The following is a 23,098-nucleotide window of genomic DNA, read 5'->3' on the forward strand; positions in this document are numbered from 1 at the left end:
AGGAAAAGACAGGAGGAGGAGGGTTGAGGAGTAGAAGAGTGGGTGGGCAGGATATGGAGAGAAGAGGAGAGGAGGATAGGGAGAGCAGAGGAGGACGGAGAGGAGAGAATTGGAGACAAAAGGGAGAGAGGAGAGGAGAGGAGATAAAAAAGTGAAGGAAAGTTAGGGTAAATGGTAGGGGGCATGCAGAAAGGAAAAAAGAGGAGAGGGAGGGGGCTGAAATGGAAGGGAAAGCAATAGAAGAGGGGGGAATTGGGAGCTGAGGAGTGGAGAATAGAAGGTAAAGAAATGAAGTGGTAGAGGAGTGGGACAAGAGAGGAAGAATGGGAAGGTAAGAGAAAATTAGGGAAGTGAGGAGGGGAGGGGAAGAGAGAATGGGCAGGGTATAGAAGGGAAAAGAGGGAACTGGGGTTAGAGCAAGGAGAGGATTGGAGAGGGCAAGTGAAAGGAGGGGTGCGGAGGGGAGAGACAGGAAGGGAGAGGAGCAGGATTGAGAATGGATATGGAGAGAATAGGATTAGGAAAGAGAGGGGAGAGAAGGGAAGAGAAGAGAAGAGAAGGGAAGGAAAGGAAAGGGAAGGGGAGAGGAGAGGAGAGAGTAAATGGTAGGGGATGCATGCAGAGAAGAAAAAAGAGGAGAGGAAGGGAGGGGGTTGGAATGGAAGGGAAAGCAATAGAAGAGGGGGAAAGGGCAGCAGTGGAGATAGAAGGTAAATAAATGAATGTGGTAGTGTAAGGAGAGGTTGAGGAGAGGGAGAGTGGGAAGGGAAGGGAGAAGAATGGAAGTGAGAAGGGGAGGGGAGTGGAGAGTGGGTGGGTAGGGTATTAAAAGGAAAAGGGAACGGAAAGGTAAAGGTAAAGGGTTTAGAGCGAGGAGAGGGGAGGGCGGGGTGGGAGGGGTGAGCAGAGGGATTGAGAATGGATAGGAAGAGGAAGGAGAGGATGATACAAAGGGAGGGAAAGGTAAAGTAAAGGGTAGAGAAGGCATGCAGCGAACCGAAAAGATGAGAGGAAAGGAAAGGAAAGGAGAGGGCAAGTGAGAGGAGGTCAGTGAGAGGAGAGAAGGGGAGGGGAGGTGAAGTGATTTGAAGTGAAGATAAGAGAATATATTAAAAGGAAGGGAAGGAAATATAAGTTAATGGGTAGGGAAGTCATGCAAGGAAGAACAGAATAGGAGAGGAGGGGAGTGGAGGGTCGCTGGAACGGAAGGGAAAGCAATGATTGGCGGGAGGGGAGAATTGGGAACAGAGGAGTGGAGACAGAAGGTAAAGAAATGAAAGTGGTTGAGTAAGGAGAGGAAAGAAGAAGAGAAGAGGGTAGAGGAGAGAAGATTAAAAGAAAGGAGGAAAAGGTAAGGTAAGTGGTAGGGACGGCATGCAGAAAAGAAAAAAAGAGGAGGTGGGTAGAGAGGTTTGGAATCAAAGGGAAAGCAAGATAATAGGGAACAGATGAGTGGAGATAGAAGGTAAAGAAATTAATGTGGTAGTGTAAGGAAAGGGAGAGTAGAGAGAGGGAGGGAGGGAGGGAGGAAGGAAGGGAAAGGAAGGGAGGATGGGGCTGGAATTTGCAAAAATGTGGATGAAGGGAATAAGGATTAAAGTAAATAGGGATTTAAAGTCCGTTTCAACTTAGTTTCAGTCTGATTTCGAATTCATTTTTCATTTTCATTTTCAGTTCTCTTTGGTTTTTCAGTTTACTTTTCGTTTGGTTCATTTACTCACCTTGTTCCCTTGCAGCCGATCTGTCTTTTTTGGAATCTTCTCAGCCCCTGGGGCTTCCGGCTTCTCTGTGTCCCCAGCTCCAGTCGCCAGCAGTGGTCCTCTCGGTCCGGTGTCCATGTCTGTAATGCTGCTGCTCCCTGGTTACCAGTCTTTTATACCAAGGGCACGTCACAATGGGGCCATTTGAACATGTCATCATCACACATCACCACTCTGGGTGATACCACGTTTTCAATGTTTATAGGGGGTTAGGGCGAGGCCACTAACATATTACTTGACGAGAGCCCATCTATTGTCATGAAAATGAGCCAGCCAACAACTTGACAAGATGAGCCCATGCTACAAACCATAACGTCCTCAACCGTGGTATGTCCCTTTCTGCCTGCAGGTACCGGGCCCTCGAGACCTCCCGTGGCAGGGCCTGTGATTTCAGAAGTGTTCCGTTCCAAAGGTTCTGCTTCTGGTGCTGCTGTGAACGCACGGACGCTTACAAATGAACTGGGTAACGAGAAAGAGCCTTTTCTCTAAAACATAAATACATTATGTTTTGATCATAAGGTTCATCGCACAACAGATCTGCCGTCACCTTCTTGGATTTATATATTGAAGGATTCTCTCAGGGCAACATCCGCATCTCTGTATCTGATCGTGTCCACCACTCTTCTGGTAATGACCAGTAATCCCCTCCCCTCCTTTCAAGAAGTGCAGATAGCGATGGAGTCTAGATCCTAGGTAACCTTTACGTGACAGAAGCGGAGAGTCTCGCCTCTGGATGCCTGTAGTTCGAACCCTGCGCCCTGGTAGCAGCCGCCTCCGTCGACCCTTGTGCTTCTGGAGATGTGGCGTCTGTGGCTCTGTGGGTGTAGATGGTGCCCACCGCACCTGATGGCCTCTGGTGCCCCCACCGCCTAGTGCTGCCATTTGCTCCTCAGCAATTGTGCTGGGGGCTCTTTCCCCCTCAGAACCAGCTATAAATGTGACATTCATTTTCCTAGTACACGGCCATGTGTAGTGTTAATGGAAACCGACATATTTTAAACATTTTTTCCCTTTGGAAGTGTCTGCAGAACCGCTCTGTATGCATATTTACGGAGACAACAAAAGGTTTTGAAGAGTGCCAACCTGCGTGCTCTATCGAGTATTAATCATTGCAGAAAATATAAAGATGTCTAAATTTCTTTTGTTTTTACAAAAGCAGACTTTTATTTCCCATACTTTTCATATGTTTTCTCTTTAGCGCCTCGCCTCATTGTGCTCGAATATACCTGCAATGCGCTATAGAAGTCACCTGCACAGTATGGCGTCTCTTTATGTAGCATCCTAACGCCCGAAGGATTACCTAAACCAACACCTCACCGGCTATGGGAAGACTGTCCGAGATCTTTTGTGGTTTGACATCATCCTGGGACATACACGTGGGCTGAAAGTGGGATTTGTGATGTGTTCTGATTTATGTGTTTTGTTTACATGCTGATGCCTTTGCTGCTCAACCTTTCTCTTTCTTTCAGTACTGGTATCCCACCCAGAAGTGCCAGTCAGACAACTACCAGCTGTTCACACCAAGAGGTAGAGAGCACCAGCGACGTAACGAAACCCGAGGGCTCCCCTGCAAAGTACACGAAGGAGCCCCCATCCGAACGCACTCAGGAGCTCTCAGGCCAGGGTACTGGCTGAGGGGGGCCCGCTGGATCTCGGGATCCCCAGCACTGCGGGGGCCTTTGTTACGCCACTGGAGAACACAGACCTGTATTAAACATTAAAATTACCAGGGCTTCGCTTGTAAATGCACCTGACCCGAAGTAAGAAGGTATGTTATTCATGCAGGAGAGAGTGTCGTTATTGTCCATTCTCCACAATCTGGTGGTATTATCACATTCACTCTTGAAATGTTTGTGGAAGCTCTGTAGGCTTTTTCCCTTAGTAATTAAAGGGCAGATGCAGAAATCAGGTTTTCAGTCCCTAACGCTCCAATTCGGAGTTTGTGATGGAAAACTACTTTTAGCAATGTGCTACACCCTTTTCACTTTTTATCAATTCCTAAAATGGGGTTGGGATAAGAATCACTACTTGGAAGGGGGTGTGTTGTAGGCGTCCATTCCAAACAGACATTTCTATCCAAAAGTATCAATAGTTAAGGACCAAAATAGTGTTGATTCATCATTGAAAAGTTACCGACCCCCAAGTGGGGGTGCTAACCCAGTCACAAAAGCGAAGGGGGTTCCTTGGTGACCTGTTCCCTTTTGTGAATGCTAAAACAAATAGGATGTAAGCACTGTTCCAAGGGACCGCTGCAAACTCTCAAATAATCTAAAAAAAATTAAACTTTTCTTTTTAAATGCAGTCTGGTCTCTTTTAAGGAACACTGGCAGCGCTTAAAAAAAAGAAGGTTACTTCCTTGAAGTGTGATCACAGACGTTTTGGTCTGCTGACACCAGTGGTCTGCTGACACTAATGCCAATGTTTGTCTGTAGAATATTATTCAAATAAAGAGAATGAAAAAAGCATTTCAAAATACTGGAGGAAAAGCAAAAACAAATCTTATGTATCCCAAAACTGTACATTGAATCTAATGTTTTCAAGCTCTATAAATGGCATGGTTTATTTTTCAAATATGTTTTACTCAGGAAATTCTCTACAGAATTTGAAAAGAACAAGAAAGTGCCACAAGGTAAAAGGATACTCTTGCAAAGGCCTAATCATTTTCTTCAACGGGATTCGTCCCTTTGATTCTCTGTGGTAGTCTAGAGAGTAGATTTATGGGCCTCCAGGAAAAGTGACCAGCTGAGTGAGTGCAGCTGATGAGCCTTCTCCTCGTGCCCGAACAGCCTTTGCATGCCAAAGTGTGTGCTTTCCTGCAATCTGTGGAATTCAGGGGATAAAGGAAAAACAACCCTTAAAGTCTGGTCTTCAGCCATACCCCCGCAAAATAGCCCAAGGCCTGTGCTTTTACAGGCAATCTAAGAAGGGTACGCAGCAACACAGAGTGAGACAATTCGGATGCAAATCCCCAGAGGTTAACTCTACCATGGATGATCCTGATGCAGACTCATCCCTGCCCCTCTGGTCATCTGGCAGAAGAGCTCTGTGTGGGCTGCTGGGAAGGGAAGGAGGCAGGGCGAGGGAAGAGGGAGATTTGTTCTGGTAGGCTTTGGCCCTTCTTGCCAGAGAAGAAAAGTCGGTTTGGCCTTGTTCCAGGACACAGCTGATACTGGTGCTGAAACCTTAAGTGCCTTCTGGCTTGTAAAATCAGTGCTAGTATTCCAGGACAACCAGATAGTTGAATATCAGTTCAGTTATAATCAGTTTTAGTGGAATACAATAAGGTAATTCCATGCCACCCAACTTGTAATCTGTGCCACAGTGTGACACAGGCTATGGGTCACCAAGTTATTAATGACCCTCCACTTCACAATACTGCATTAACATAACATAAATGTTGTGAGATACTGCAGTAGTGAGAGTCACCACAACATGGCAGGGTACACAATATAAAATCCACAATTAGAATGAAAGAGTCATCATCACAAACCCATCTACGCAGCCTTAGGCACACTCTTATGACCGACCTGGTCGGGGTTTTCACTCTCCATTTCTACAACAGACACACTTGGGGGATGTCTAACCATTGCAGCTTCACAAAATATTGATGGGACAGATTGATGGCACAAAAATCTCATCCTTTGCCAGAAGGGTACTCACATGGGCCATGCCAAGGGTTTCCTACTTCTGTACCTGTGCAACTATAGATCAAAATGAAAGGTAGTTTGTGATACAGGGTGGTGACCCACTGACCCTGTTCTGTATTTATGTACCAGTTATAAGACCCATAAGCATGCTGACCAAACTCATCACTATGCAGCTCGATAAAGACCATGATGTCAGGAAGTGACTTTAATTGTATGACTGATACTGCACTAGAAAGGCCTTTTCCTTCCAAAATCACTTGCAGTCAAAATGGAGGAAGACGTTAGGAGTGGATGGACAGATGGGGAATTCACACCTTCAACTGGACGTAGATTAGTTTTCCACCACAGAGCCGCCAGTGGGGAGGTTCTGCAATGTAGAATACCTAGTCATAACTTTATCTGATCACTTACCCCTTCCATTAACAGTGATCTGGACACACCTTCAACCAATCTACCATTGTGGGGGGTTTATCCCACTGTGCTTCAAGATGGAACACTTGATAACACCATAGTGAATTATTTTGAAGATGATGCCGGCTCATCTGGTGGCACGTGTGATTAATGGGGTCCTTTAAACTCCTAATTTAGGGTGTGTGTATTAAGGCAGCATGTGAAGTCACAGAAGCCATGAAAAAAAGAGGTAATTGCCCAGGAGAAAGTCCTAAATACCTTAAGATGAGACTAGAGCATGATTGCATCCTTTCAATAGCCCTTCTAGAACATGGAAACAAACATGATGCATGATTGGAAAAGATGATATGTGTGCGCTTTATGGATTACACAGCTAGAACACACGAGGAAGTAGACAAATATAGCTGACTGCTAGCACGAATGATAAGAGCAGAAAATCAAAGCCAGGTATTGCTGGTCGTGAGAGATAGAGATGGAAAAGTGTGTTACACTCAAGCAGATTTATAACCATTTATGCAGCATATTATTCCTCCTCCTCATACTCTGCCTTTCCCCAGACGCACTCGGTGTATTCATGGCCCTTCTGACATAGACCCTGTTATTCACACTCTTACCAGATGGCAGGGATGAACTTGATGTCCCAATCAATCAAGCAGAAGCATAACATGTCATTGGTTCTGGAAGACCCCAAGTAAGATGGCCTCTCATTAGTGTTCTACAGTACATAGCAAATATATTATATTTCCACCTACTGGATAGCTTTACTCCCTCACTGGAGTCAGATTGACTTCCTTCTGCAACAAGAGACGCTGTGGTGGGAGTGGTCCATAAATCAGATACGCAATTTTGTTAAAAATAACAGCAACAAATGTTGCTTTAAGTCTTTCCATCGCTTGTCCACTCTGATTAAAGTGATTTCACTCTCAGCCACAGCACATCACTTAACCGAAGGAGACTGTTCCATTTTATGAGGGACTATTATAGGAGTATCAGGCAGCCTTGGTGGCCTCGCTGAATACTGAAACAGTGTTTGATACACTAGAATGTGGTTAAATCTGAGGCATTCTGTGGGCTATGAATTCTCGCTGTGTATCAATCATTGGATAGAACTACTACACACTGAACCAACAGGGCATGTCTGCACAGAGTGATATCTGTAGGCAGGCAAGCGCAGCAGGGCACCAGAAATTGTGCCTACAGCCTCCCCCTCCTTTTTGCACTTAGTATAGAACCATTAACCTGCATAAAAATTCAGAAAGTAATATGGGGGGTGTGGTAGTGTTCGGAACATGAGTAAGTTATTGTTCCAAAGCACTCCAATTTCAACAAAAGTAAACTACTTAAATGTTTGATCGCCCTGGTCTACTTAGTCTTCTCTTCACAGGCCAAATACATACTCAAAAAGCCATCAAGGACAAGCAATTGCACTGTAAAGGATAGGCTGAGCCTACCTTTAATTTTCTTTTAATTCTGTAATGCAAAACATAACTACTCTTAATTCGAGGAACCCCGATGTATGATAGTCGTGAGAATACATGCCCCTAACCAAGTGGTGTGAAAAAAAGAAAGAATACTAACAACAAATGTTCCCTCTAATTTTTTTTCTCTGTGTGCAGCAGTGAATGGTCTCTGTGCACTACAGCCAAGGCCATGTGTGTCAAATTTGTCAGAAGTGAGATCACTCCCCCTTTAACCCAAGATTTCACCACAGGGATGACCCCTTGTTTGACCCTTAGCTCCTCCGCAGGCACCTATTGATGAGCCAGTAGGGGAAGGAAAGGCCAGAGGTGAACATTACAGAAAATGAATAGATCCCTTTTTAAGTTTTGTATTGCAATTACATTTATAGAGCACTTACTAGCCCTACACCGAGCAGCACACTGTTCTGAAACTGAAGGTAAGTGGTTAATCCAGTGGTCATCCATTATTGTTGGTACAGAGTCTGATTCTTTCAAGGACACTATTCCCCATCTTCATGTCCACTCCAGTGTCGTAGATGTGGATTACAATTGGTATCAAGTAGGCATAATCATTAGTAGGGGGTAGGTGAGTTTAGCAGATAGTTGGTGGGATTAGTAGATGAGCAAGAGGAGATGAAGTATCGCTAGGTTGCATAGTCTGACTTTCAAGGAAAGACAGGGTGTGATCTTTGAGAAGAGGTGTGTGTAATTTGCATAAACATAATAGCAGGGATTATGATAAATATGCACATGACGTAGAGTAGGCTGTACTCAGGGCGGAGGCATGCAGAAGATGAAAGGCAAGGAGAGGGTCATTCAAAGGGAGAAATGTGACAAGCAGTTTTAAGTGAAGTTCAGAATTTTCATGCAGGGTTTTAGGGACAAAGAGTAGACTTGTGAGATACATACATACCACCGATGGAAAGCTGCAGAAAGAAACATCATTATTTGCATGTGAAATTGTGCAATATTAAGTAATTTTGATAAGAAGTGCAATCAGGCGAACAATTAGTTTGTGGGTCGGCTAATCCTTGACCACTGCTTGAACATGGACAGCTGATGAGCTCTGGGGTTCAAAGTGTAAAGTAAGAGCTGTAAGCATATGTGGGTAGGTTTCAAGCACTTTAGACTATGCAAAAATGATGCTATGCCCTTATGATAAAAGCAGTGCGTGAGAACATGCAGGTGAAATAATATAAACACCGAAAGGAGATTCTGCAAATGCTGAAGCTATGCCCTCTGATGTTTACCCTCAAAAAGTAAAGCATTTGCATGCCTCTGGTTTAGCGTGGCACAGATTAGAGGTGCAAATAACTTATTGGGCAGTGGAAGTGCATTGAGTTGTAGCTGGAGGGGGGAGACCAGTAAACTGAAGTAAGTAGGCATATACAGGACTACCTTAAAACAAAATCACTGACACCTTTCATTTAACAAGGAAAGGAGATGCAGATTAGTTAACCTGAGCACTAACATACAGTGGATTGCAGGGAGAAGGGATGCAGTTCGTTTTTCAAGAAGGGTTTTAGGTCAAGGCTGTCTGTTGTCTATCCCTGAATGCTGCCAGTTGCAGAGGACTTCAGCCAGGTGCTGAGATTTCACACTTCTTTGCCCCAATGTTGTGGGTGCCCCAGCTTGAAGCCAGCCCCAGGGGTCCATGCTGTGAGAAACATCAATTCAGAGAAGGGATGTTTCTTGGGGGCAGCTTGAGAAAGACAGCAGAAGTCCCAAAATAGCACAGCGCTTATGTAGAGAAAAGAGCATTGCATGCAGAGGAAAAGGCATATGGTTTCATGTGCAGGGTTTACTTTTTACTGCTAGGAGTGAAATCATTTACATGGACCTGTGCAGGTAAATGTGTACCTATGCACTGCGAGTGGAGAGGCAAAGACTTTCTGAGTTTCCAGCCCTCTGTGAAAAACATCCTTATGTTACTTCTGATCAGCAACCGGCTCTTGCCTCACCTGTTTTCATGGTTCCTTGTTCGGGGAGAACAGTTTATCTAGTTGAGCATCAGTTCTAATACACTGGGACTGTTGCCATGGTGTACTTTGCACTTTTATAAACTCTGCTTGAGTATTTACCATCTCGTAGGGTGTAAGCAATAAACTGCCTTTCAATACAAGGCCCTGGGCATCATGTAGCATGGAACATTAAGGATGAAACTCCGGCCATAACCTGACAGGTGAAAGGTGGCTGCCCTCTTTCACTTCCAGGGTCAGATACGTTTAGTGCTCTTACACTAGAAGATAGCCCCAAACGTTAACATACCTCCTGCAGAGATATGCACATGAACACTAACTCCAATGTTTTAAGGTGTCCGGTTGACTCAGCATTTTGTCCTCAGGAAGTTGAAACGAGTGCCCTGAGTTTGGTGATGGTAGCATCACTTGCTAGCACCAAAGATATTTCAATTTTTAGTATGCACTGTATAATCTGTAATATTATCACCATGGCAGCTGCAGCAGAAACACTATAAACATTGGTAATCCACTCCCTTCGGTACACTTGTACAGTATCAAATGTAAATAGGTCAGCTAGCCCTGGTGTTTTTTTTATATCCAGGTGCTTGTTGTTTGTGCACCTTGTAGTACATGCAGGGTTGTTCTGGGTAAATTGAACACAACTGACACAAACATTTGAGCACTTTTGAACATATCGACAGAGCTGCACTACACACTTGCACAATGGGAAACAAACTTCAACACCTATACCGATTACAATATTTTAGGAATTAAACCAGCCAGACATGTTTTTTCAACATAATGCATATGCCTGCAAGTCGGCCATTATCGTCAACAAATTCCAACCAGCATTGCCTTGTTTTTAAATTATTAATACACCGGAAGAGCAGTTTTACAAAGTCCTTATGTACAATCAAAACCATAACTGGTAAGAGCTATTTGCACACTCTTGGTAATAAAGTTTCCTCTCTCAGCACAATAATGGTGTGTCTTTATGCTCTTAAGGAGGGAACAGTTTAACATTATATTAAAGATGAGTAGATAACACATATTTGTAAATTATATTGGCAGAAACTAATGGGTTACTATACGCACACCCACTCTTTCCCACAATGAAGGTCCACGGACCTCAGTGGAGAATAATTGATCGAATGGCAAAAAGGAAAAAAAAAGTATTAAGGGCCATATTTATACTTTTTGACGCAAAACTGCGCTAACGCAGTTTAGCGTCAAAAAATTTAGCGCCGTCTAACGCCATTCTGAAGCGCCATGCGGGCGCCGTATTTATTGAATGGCGTTAGCCGGCGCTACCAGACCGGCGCTGCCTGGTGTGCGTGGAAAAAAACCACGTACACCAGACAGCGCCGGCGTAGGGGGAAAATGGCGTATGGGCGTCTTAAAATGGGGCAAGTCAGGTTGCGTCGAAGAAATCGTCTTAACCCGACTTGCGCCATTTTTTAACGACGCCCATCCCCCATCAACATGACTCCTATCATTGTAAAGATAGGAGTCATGCCCCCTTGCCCAATGGCCATGCCCAGGGGACTTCTGTCCCCTGGGCATGGTCATTGGGCATAGTGGCATGTAGGGGGGCACAAATCAGGCCCCCCTATGCCACAAAAAATAAAAAAAAAAATACTTACCTGAACTTACCTTAATGTCCATGGGATGGGTCCCTCCGTCCTTGGGTGTCCTCCTGGGGTGGGCAAGGGTGGCAGGGGGGGTCCCTGGGGGCAGGGGAGGGCACTCTGGGCTCATTTTGAGCCCACTTGTCCCTTAACGCCATGCCTGACCCAGGCGTTAAAAAGCGGCGCAAATGCGCCGTTTTTGGCCACGCCCACTCCCGGGCGTCATTTTTGCCCGGGAGTATAAATACCACGTAAAGGCCTGGGAGTCATTTTTTAAGACGGGAACGCCTCCCTTGCATATCATTAACGCAAGGAAGGGGTTCACGCTAAAAAATGACGCACACTCCGGGCACTTTGGCGCCCGAAGCGTCTAACGCCATAGTATAAATATGGCGTTAGTTGGCGTTAGTTTAGCGTCGAATTTGCGTCGAAAAAAACGACGCAAATTCGGCGCAACCAGAGTATAAATACGGCCCTAAATATTAGAAGTCACGCACCTTTCCAAGGAGGACTTACAGTTTTTTCCAAATAGGAGCCACAAAACCGTGCCTGCGCACTGGCGCTGTGAGTGAAAGGTAATTAGCTGCTCTAGCACTATACAAAACTAAAATGTTGCATGAAAGACTACAGAAACGATGGGAAAAAACAAACTCTGTTACAGTAAAAAAGATAAAGTAAACATAATATGTGCAAGGGCTGCACCACTGAAATGAATTACTTTCAGGGGTTGAAAGGGCTTTTAAAGCTGTTTAGTGCATCTACATAACAATGCACTTCACACCAGCAGCTGATAAAGAGGCGGCAAACAAGCAGTTGCCTGCTCCCAAGTCACACTTTCCCCTTCCTGAGGCCCCCATCCAACTTGTTATTAACGAGCAGGAGTGCAGCTCCTAGAACAGCAGAATCATTTGTTGCGTGCACGAAAAGAAAGTTTCAATTAGAGCTAATAATCCATAAAGCTTGGAAAGTTTTTCTCTTTCTGCGGACTAGCAAAGGCCCTGCGCGCTAGGAAGGAGTAGTGTGAGTGTGCACCCACACGCGCACCCTACAGGGAACGTAGCTAACAACATGCTAAGTGTGCCCGTATCCCTCTAGCCAAGTGAGTTCCCACTAATATATTACCTCCTCAATAAAATAACTGTCTCATTCCACTATGTGTATGCATTAGGTAAAACAATATCCCTTGCAAGGACAGCATATATGTGAGTATATATTTACAATTCCTAACTCCACATCCACATACCTTGAAGGTAAATATATTGTGCCTGTACATATACGTGGAGTAAGTTGTAGCAAATTTAACCTTCCATAGGTGTAAAGCTGTAAAGTAGTCCGACTCACAGCTCTGTGTGTTTTCTAAACTGTTCAAACTTTGTGAAATGCAAAGCTTATGGAGTTCTTTCTTTCACATAAAAACATAAGCTGACATCATCTCAGAGCCATCCCTCCTACACCTTACACTTCAGGTGGTAGAAGTCGAGCCTCCATGCTCCACGCTCACCATTTTGAAACTGGATGATGACTTACCTGGGACATTCTGCATCAGAAAAGTATCACACCTGGATGGCCCGAAAGGATAATCGTTATGTCACGAAAAGTTGGAAACTTAATCTGCTTCATAAAGTGTGGAGCTTCCTAATTTACCCAGCTTCTTAAGTGAAGTTTTCAGTTAACTTGCCACTAAGTTGAAATAACTTTACAGAGAGCTTGGAGCATATCCATCAAGGACGTTTTGGGAAATTAGTGGCAAACAGTGTTTTTTAGGGCTGAAATAATGGTGAATTTAAAAGTTATTTTACAGGAGAAGCTGGGAAGGTCCCACAATGAATTTCACTACAAAGTTGTGACAAAAAGATGAATAGTTCAATTACATTTGATCAAAAGCACCAGTCAAAACTACATGGAGTTGAGGCAGGCTCCAACATTGGCATACACCCTCATAGTTACAGGCAGGGTGTCCAAAAGGAGACCTTACGTAGGCATCGATCAGCGAGACAGGAGGCATGGTAAAGGAAAGGTGATGGTGTAATCCCGGGATGGATCCATTAGGACCTGTAGCCCTGCCAAGGACACTAGATCCATCTCCAGTTACAGGAGCCATAGATGAGCAGTCCGCAACACTGCCTCTAAAGCTGTAAATGGTGGTTTACATCTAAGATCTCGCTCTGTGATAACATCTCTCTTTGATGCTGCTTGAATGGTACACTAAATTTAGATGCTACACAGTCCTCCACTTCTGGAATGATGGATATTCTCAGCTCTTTCATATGTAGTAGACTCCTTGTATAAAATCCTCAAGGTGGCACTATCGATGTGGCTACATTGCTTGGGTGAGCATGCACTTTTCTGAATGGTGAATGTAGAAAGCATGGAAGCCTGCCTGTGTACTAGAAATGGAAAATATTCAATTTGAGATTGATTATTCGATATTAGTAGTGGTGCAAGTAAGTCAAGTTTCATGTTATGAAACAGTTAAGAGACTGTCATATTTAAATCACTTCCTTAATACACTAAGATTCCCTTTTAGAAAATAAAGTGTAAATGTGTTCATTGAAATCACATTGGTCCAGGTGTATTGGGCAAACCATGACAAGCTCTAAATCCCACTTAAAATCTCCAGCCTTCTGTTCTCCATGTGTATCTAGCCCTCATTTTGCTCCTTAAGGCGTTTACTTGCTTTATTCTCTCCCCTTCTACTAATATCTGTCCTCACTGCCTCTCTCAACCTTTGCCCCGCTATCCCTTTCTTCTCTCTCTTGCCGTTACAATTTACTTTACTTTCCTACTCAAATTTTTCTCTCCTTTTCTATAAAATCTTCTCTCTATCTTCTCTTCCTTCTTTTCTATCATCTTTGAACTTCTCAATATTTTCCATTCTCCCTCTAACCTTTTTCTTCATGTACCGTGTATGGTAACTGAACCTTTCTCTTGGCTGTATATGGGAATTAGCAGCACCTGCCACCTTTCTGTATCAGAAAAGATAGTGTGATCCATGCAAGTCACACCACTCCAGGATACTCTAAGTGCCATGCTTTTAGAAATGTCTAGGCCTGGCAGGTTTCTCTGGGTGCCGACCAAGCCCTGGCCTAAATACCACAGCTACCTACATCACCAGAACTGGTCAATTTGCAAGGCAAAATGTTGATGTTTCCTTGTGTCTTTGGAGGCTTAGGGAGCTATCCTTTTCACAGGTTGTGAGAAAGATCCCCTTTTGTCATGGTTAGCCCCCATTTTTGCCTGCTATTTGATGTAGTCTCAAAGTTGCTAGTACCCAGGGCCCCTGATAACCAGGTTCCCTGGGCCAGATCTCTTTCCCTAAAACTGTTGGGATGCATTGGCACAGTTGGCAACACCTTTAGCTGCCTCTATAAGTCCCTAGTAAATGGTGCTTAGGTACCCAGGCCATGGGATAATAAGGGTAGGCCCCTGCATGAGGGCAGTAGCATAGATTGTGGCACCCTCTAGGGCCGTGCACCCAGAAGCACCCAGCACTGCCATTGCAGACTGAGTGTTCTGATGCAATCCTAAAAGAAAAACTCACATGGCACCCAGCCTGTGTGCCCTATCCACTACACACTGCATACACTATAGGTAAGTCACCCCTCTGGCAGGCCTTCCAGCCCTAAGGCAGGGTGAGCTATATTGTATATGTGGGCATAGATGCATGAGCAATATGCCCCTACTGTGTCCTGACCAAACCGGCCACAAGCAGCCAGCCACAGCCAGACAAGATTCTGGAACCCTGGGCTGAGAGATCCTGCTCTTTGAGTCCCAGAACAAAGCTCTTCCTGGGCGGAGGTGCAAACACCCCGCCCCCCTTCCAGGATTGTGTACTGCCCTTGAAACGCAATCACCAAGCCTGCCCTTATTGCAAACTCCCACTTTTGGCGGGAGCATGGCGGGAAACCACTTAAAGAACTGGAGGAGTGGTCATCCCCAGCTTGCGCCACCCCTAAGGTGTTGCATGCTAGGCGACCTCTTCATTTCATTTTCTTCCATCTTGCATGGGAGGAAAATAGCCAGTCAGGTGTAGGGAAGTGACCTCTGCCCACAGGAAGTGGCCCCTTAGTGGGTGCAGACACCCTAAGGTAGATGACCCATTGCTCACTACCAGGTACTCCCCTAAACGCTCGCCAAATACAGTATTTAGTGGGTATCCCTAGACCAAAGAATTAGATTCCAAGGACAAAAGCAAACCAGCAACAAAGAAGATCCAAGGCTCGAGAACTAAAGTCCTGCTGCACCAAGAAAATGCACCAAATCCCTGCCTGCTGCACCCAGGACTCGATAATTGCAGCTGAGAGGTTGCTTGGATGTTGGACAGACTCTTCAAGCCCCCAGAGGACCTGCACTCTTCAAAAATCTCCAAAGTTCCCCCTCCAGAGTGAAGAACTCACTCTCCGGCAACCCAAGACCAAAGATCCAGTGAAGGCCACTTCAATGACCAGCTGCTGACCAAGGAACTGGAAGCTGCAGCTGGACAAAACGTCACTTGACAAACCATGACAAACTCTGCAAGTGTGGCAAGTTTGATGACTCTGCACCCTCCAGTGGCCAAACTGTGCATTAGCCCTAGGTACTGGTAACCTAATGTCAGGGACCAAGAAGGTCAGTCCATTCCAGACTGTAAAAGGACCAGAAGGACCAGAAGGAAGCCCCAGTTGAGGGACTTCAGAAGCCACCAGGACCTCCCACCAAAGTGCCCCTGCTGACCTGCAAGCGACCCTCAAAGAGACCTACCTCCTGCTTCCAAGGGCACCTTTGCGCACAGCTCCTGGCTCACCGATTCGCTCTGCACCCGATTGCCCTGTGACCTGCACTGAAGATCAAGCTGTACCCTATGGGTCCCCAAGCCCTTGTGACCTGAACACTCCAAGTTGACCCACTGGAGTCCGTCTGAGCAGTGCTTTTCCAAGTGGTCCCCCACAGTGACCTGGCACCAGCTCCAATGACTTTCTGCAGCTGCTCCCACCAAAACAGGGAGCCGCCCGAACTTCTCCAGCTGGTCCATAGTGTCCACCGACAACCTCGACATATCTGCAAAAAGAGACATTAGTAGACACAGTGCCTGATTTTATGTGCATTTTTAAAGTATTTTCTGAAATTGATTCCTGTGGTGCGTAATTACAAACAAAAGACTATTATTATTAAAATATCAAAAATTCATAACTTAAAAAGTATTTACTCGATTTTGATGATCTTGGTCTTCACATTTTGATAAAAATCAGAAGTATTTTTGTAAATTGGTCTCAAGTTATTCCTTTGAGTGTGTGGTCTCATTTATTGACACTGTGAGTACAACAAATGCTTTGCACTTCTCCAAGATCAGCCTAACTGCTCGACCAAGCTACCATAAAAATTAGAGAATTAGGTGGTCTAGTTTTTATCTCTGTAAACCAATGTGGGGTTGCATGGACTCTCTGCACAGTGTGCCTAGCTTTGCACACTACATAAAGGGCCAGCCTCCTACACAGGTGATGGCCCAGTCACACAAGTGGGGTACTATTGATATTTGAAGAAGTGTAGGAATGCTGTGTAGTGGGAGATCTGAGGGTCCCTGCAGGTTCCATTAGTACAATCTGCATTCACTTTTGTTTTGCTGTATAGTGTCAGTGCTCACAGTGCTATACATCAAAACAAAAAAAACATACCCGGGACTCAAGGGAAGCATTTCCCTTATGTCTCGACTACGGGATACTCAATATTGTTTTGAAGAGATTATGTAATAAATATCAGGCTTGACCAATAGGGAGTGTGCAGAAGATTTACTATTTCACACAACACAGCAAGGCAATTTCCTGCATTGTGTTGCATGAAAGAGGTAGAGCAGAAACGTGCCATATCTACTAATATACGATATACTTCTGCTCTCTCCTCGCCCTGGCTCATTTTGTGCTGCCTACCGGCAACAGGCACCATGCTGCATTACAAGCAGGAGTGTTTTTGTTTAGAAAGGCAAACCTTCCTGCATAATGAGTATCTCAAGATGCGATTTCCTCTTTGCTTGATGCATTCTGCACCATGCATAGAATGGGGGTGGGGGTAACAAGGAGAAATACCGATATTTCTTATTGTTACACGTCTCTGTGGTAGGCGCATCCTTTTGATGCTATCCCAGGTTTACTGCCTTTAGTATATCTGTGATTGTGTCAAATTCCATGGGTGGATGCACAGAAACATCCATACAACGTCTACCACAACAAAATGTAATGCAACGCAGCTGAAGCCTCTGCTTTGAAATGCATTTTTCTTTTTACAAAGTCACTCAACGCCGCTCAAATTGCCCATTGTGTGGCTTTGTAAATTCCATTTAAGGACTTGCATTGCCTCTGGGCAACGTTCTTAGCACTAGGACAACGTAAATGTGTAAATATGCCCCTTCTTCAAAGTGTGTAGTAACTCCTGTGGACTTCAGACATTCACATTTTATGTGGCAAGTGTGACATGATCGATTAGCAGATTGAAATAAATGTGAAACAATTGTGGGAGAGGAGTGCATTGTTCCTATCCACTTGTGAAAGGTATACAATGTGTCAAAATGTAAGATTTTAAAAAGTCTGTAATTTTCATTACAAAATAACTTAAAATTCAATTAATGCTCATTTGCCATTTCTGTTCCCTACCGCTCCTGGTCACACCCTGCCCTGGATTCTCCCTGCCTCTTGTGCTTGTACACTGCCCACTGTCCTATATGGCCACTTGCTAATAAACTCCCCTCTCTGCTTCTTGTCCCTCAAGCTCACACAAAGCCTCTGCAAAAGTATGTTCCTGAGCTAAAATATTGCAAGGCACGCAGTTTCACAGTGCTCAGCTAAGGTTACCATGACACCAGGGGCACCGATACCCAGAACTGCCTTTTGATTACCAACATAATGCATGCTGGGACATGTAGTCCTCCACCATATTGAAGTAAAACATTCCACTAACACATCTAAAAACAATGTATTGACCGAGAAAAAAGGCGCTACTGGCCATGACTATGTCAATGTGCCCCTGATGAGATGGACTTGTCTACTAAAGCGTTTCTGACGGAGGAAAGTTTGGAGAGAGCTATGCTGCACTAATTTTACATGAACTGGTTGCCATTTGTTAATCTGCAGGTAGCTTCTTGAATCTATACGTATCACCACAAACAGCATCTGTGTCAGGTCCAGTGATTGCTACATACACTAAATACATCGTGTGTGTCCAGGGAGCAGAGGGAGAGAGGACTGAGACCCTTTAGGATGAGACATTGAGTAACATTTAGCCGTACTGTGAAATGGCGCCACGTTGGCTCCAGCCTTTATCTAGTCTGCTGACAAACTCAGTCACTTTCATTGTTCTCTGGGTCTGGCTGTACACGTCCGACACAGTTCTTGATCTGGATTTACCACTCTGGGGTCTATTTCCTTCTTTGGAGGCAGTGTTGGAGCCTGTATTTTCACTCCTGACATCATTTCCACTTTTGCCACATGAATGGTGACTCCCCCAGAAGTAGCCCTGCTAACCCGTCCTACTGATGACTCTTTCACCTTACCTTTGACACTTCGTCTTATACATTTTGTTTAGACAAGTCGCCATTTCTTACTCACTGTGCAATTGATCCACTTTCGGATGATGGCGTCACTGTACCGGGTTTGCTAAATGTTACTAAATGACAACTATGGAAACGCATTATTTTGCTTAGAAGAAACATCCGGTTACCATTTGGAAAGCCCAGTCTTTCATGTCATTAAATTTGGTGCTTTCACCCAAAGAATTCCCAGTGGCATACGGTATACATTTTTCATCTGGTGGGGTGGCGATCAGTTACACCCCGGTTTGTTACAGAAAAGTAACATAAATGCTATGTAGCAACCAGGGTATTGGACGTACATTTTAGGAGGTGGAAGGAATAAAACATATTGGCAGATACATTTCAACGCACAGCCAGAATGGAATTGGGCTGATGTGTGTACTTCCATATTGGTTGTCAAGATGTACATTCTTTCACTCAATTAGGTATACAAAGTGCTTGTGTTCCAGTTCAGGGAGGACCTGGTTTGGCAGTTCGGGCTGGACTTTTCCAACTGGAGCAGGGTCAAGCATGATTTCCATATAGCTGTGTCTAAACTGAGGTGCCATTGTTTGCAAAATAACAATGGATTGGGATGTGGCCTGAGTAATGTCCAGTGATCGAAATTAATTTAAGCATTCCGCCCAGCTCTTTTTTGTATAGTTTTTAAACACTAAAACAATGTCTACCTCACACATTTCACATCCTTTTTGACCAACACATTACAAGTTACATATGCTTTCATACTCGTGGAAAATGTTGTATGTGTGATCTGACATCTTGTTAAAGTACTATCTTATGTGGCAAAACAAAACTCAGGCACATATTGGTATCTTTTTTTTAATATTAATGATAGCAATGTTCTAGACATAGGCCCTCAATATAACCTTGGCGGCAAATGCCGCTTACCGCCTAGGTGATGGCCGACAACCTACCGTCGCCGTGGCTACCTACCGTCCACCAAAATATGACCGTAGCCTGAATTCTGCCAAAAGGCTGGTGGAATTCCGGCTACGGTCATGGCGGCGGATGGCGGTGAGGTGGCGCTTCTGCCAGCAGCAGCGCCACACCGGTAGAATGCCACCAACTGTATCATGCGCCATGATACGGCCTGGCGGTGTTCTGCTGGCGGACGCTGCTGCTGGCAGCAGCGTTGCATCCTGTCTCCTGCCGTAGGATACCCTGCAAGCAGGTAAGTTGGGTTCTCCAACAGGGGAGGGGGTGAGGGTGTCGTGTGTGTGACTGTGTATGTGTGCATGCTGGTGTGAGGTGTGTTTAATGCGTGTGTGCATGAATGGGTGTGAGTGTACGTGTATGTAGTGTCGTGTGATATTTTGTGCGCTAGAATGTATGTTAGTGAGTGTTGCTGTGTGTGTGTATGAATGTATGCATGCATGGGTGAATGTGGGTATGCGTATGTGTATGAGTGTGTATGTATGTGCGTGTAGGTGTGCATGTCGGGGGGTCGGGAGGGAGAGGGGAGGGTGGGAGAGGACTCTGGGAAGGGGGTGGAGGGGAGAGACCACTATCAGTGCCAGGGAAGGAATTCCCTGGCACTGATAGTGCCTATTGTCATGGTTTTTGAGGCGGTAAAAAAGCCACGGAAACCATGGTGGTGGGCGGGGTCATATTGCAAGGGGTGGCCATAGTGACGGCTACCGGGCTGGAGACTGTAGTCTCCAGCCTGGCGGTCGTTACTGCTGTGGCGGTCGGTGTGGTAAATTGGCGGTTTGGCTTTGGCCAAACCGCAAAAGACATAATATGGCGGTATGTACCGCAAGCCTGTTGGCGGTACTACCGCCACTATTACACCAATCGCTGGGATCATAATGTCCACCATAGTGTATACCCACAGACCATGACCAACATTTACATTTCTAGATATCTGCTCTCATACTTGCAAGACTATATGGACCAAGTTGTTGTATGTCAATGCTTAATCCAACTTTTTAACATTATCGTATTCATACACCAGATCAGGACCAGGATGTTTTGTATGAAATACAGCTTGAAGCAGTGACCAAGGGAAAGTATTGATGTCATGTAATCTAAGTTTAAAAAAACAGTTGTGGCAAGACGTCATGTTTAATATACATAAGAGCATGTCAAAACTGTTTATGTCTACCACAGGTCTGTGCAACTTTGGAACCACTTTATGAAAGGACATGTTGTAATTCGTTTAGAGGGCATAACCCATCAGTAATAGATATGGCATTGGCAACGTTACAAATACCTTACTGTGCTACATTTATATTATGTCGGTTATGTTACTACATTACAAATGTGATCAATACCCTGTCTGCTTTTTACAGTTATGCATTATATGTAATTTGACATGCAGAACATGTAAGAATATCTGTCACATTCGTGACAGAATAGTTGTCCAGCAAAACCTAAATCTGGACCAAAGTGTAATATATCACATGGTACTTGTAATAGTAATTTCTTTTAAACGTTTAGGGCCTGATTTACAGGTTGGTGGAGGGCTACTCTGTCACAAACGGTCCAAGTACATTATATCCTACAACACTTGTAGTATAGTGGACCAGATTACGTTTGTAGTGGAGTAACATCCTCCAGCATAATTTTGACATTATATTGCAACCTGAAAGACTGGTTAAGAACAACATACACATTTTATGGTGAATACACTTATTCCCTTGTAGTTACTCAATGGACTTCATCATCTAAGTTCATTCAAGGGAGGTAACCCCTGCCAGAATACGCTGTATGATGGTGGTCAGTGACCAGCGCAACCTTTTTTTTTTTTTGCTGGGAGGACCTTCCAAGTTTTGTTATTGCGACGAAGAGTGTCCACCACTGCAGGTCCTCCGACCATTTCCTGCTGTGGCTGCTGTAGTGCTTAAAGAAACCCTCCCCACTGCTGGTGCACTTGCCTGGCAGTGGTCATCTAGATTGTCTTTAAACCACAAAATGTATCTAATATATCTATGTCTATATTTTTGTAAATTGTACTTTTTATAAATATACATTTGTGACTTTCACATGTTGCTGCCTCACAAAGGTGACTTAAATACTGTCCATCTTATTAGAGTGTGTGATATACAATGTGAAATTCTATATGGTGGAAGGGATATCCGTTACCTTGTAAGTCAATAAAATATCAAATAATTTAGAAATCATTCACAATCTCTTGTTTGTTATTGTTTAGAAAAGCATATGCAACTTATATTTTGGCCATCACTCAATGTTGTATGATGGCTTTAAGTTCTCTAAATCTGGGACAGTTTGTGTTTTGTATGCCAAGTTATTCCATGACATTGTTTTGGATGGGCCATCCACAGGAGTACAAGTGCTTTTTATAGTATAGGACTTCTAATTATGGTTATCATCTATATCTCACATTGTGATGGAGTAGCCATCTCATCTAAAAGTAAATCAAGACCATTGTGTTATATGTAGAGGTTACTTACGAAATCCACAAAGGAAGATATTTATGATCATTAGCAAAGTCAAGTACACTGCGAAATGCTTAAAGGCACTTTCAATATGGACTTAACAGTTAAATTACAACAACCTTCATGTTAAAACATGACATGCTTATTGATAACATGGGTGATAATTTTGTCACTGTGATTGCTGTTTCTCTCGTTGGTCACACAGCTTCTCCATGCCAAAGGACACTCTTGCCATGCTGTCACCAACACCACCCAACATACCTTACTGGTAAAGTATTTTGCTGCAAAAGTTAAATGTAGTTTTCTTAGCAATAATGAACATTATGTACAAATTATTGGTTTATTGGAGTTTAAAAAGTATTACTCAGAATTTAAATAACGTTCAAGCCATATATATTTCAGTAAAAATATATTTTAGTTTTTGATCAGACGTTTGCATGTAAGGATAAATGCTGGGTGGTCACCCAAAGCACTCTGTTTCTCAAATTTCCTTGGTTAATCTAGTCACCCTATTTGTATGTTGAACATACAAAGTAAAACTAAGATGTGTTTTTTGCAGTAGCTTCTGTGTGAATCGCATATTGGCATATCATATGGTTATGAAACATTAATCTCATGGGGGACGTGAGTATTAAACTATCAGGTTGAAATTGTGAAGCCACCCACATTCTTTTTAATAATATACAGAATATACTTTTAAGTGCACTTATAGATGTATGTAGCTTACCTGACTCTCTATTGGCTCATGTAGGTGGTTTCAGTTAGTTAGGGCCCCCTTCGACAATGGCATCCTACTCTTCAGGGGTGAAGTTGAGGGCCCTGTCAACTACTCCGTCAGTCATAGTGGGTCGCAGCAGAAGAAAATGAGTAGCAAACGTTGAGGTCTACTACATTTGAGCCATAAAGTCTGCAATACAAATGAGAGATTTACACCATCCACCACATAATCTATGTCAACCATGACAAATTTTTCAGCAAATAAGAACATATTTAAAAAATGGTCAAAAACATATTTGCCCATAAATGCATTGATGGAATGTAAAATGTAAAAAAAAAAACTGTGAGACATTGAAAAAAATAGTAGTGTAATTTTTTTAATATTCAAATTGTTTTCAATTTGAAGTTTTGCCAGACATAAGAATTCAGACTGCTGTCTCTACTGTTCTGAGGATTATGGCAGTGTTACATTTTTCTTCTACTGGCTAATTCCAGTACACCTTTAGTGACTTGAATGGGGTGTCCCAGCCAACTTTTTCAAAAGTCCTCTGTCAGTTC

This window comes from Pleurodeles waltl, chromosome 1_1 (assembly GCF_031143425.1).
Source record: "Pleurodeles waltl isolate 20211129_DDA chromosome 1_1, aPleWal1.hap1.20221129, whole genome shotgun sequence".
NCBI classification, from domain to species: Eukaryota; Metazoa; Chordata; class Amphibia; order Caudata; family Salamandridae; genus Pleurodeles; species Pleurodeles waltl.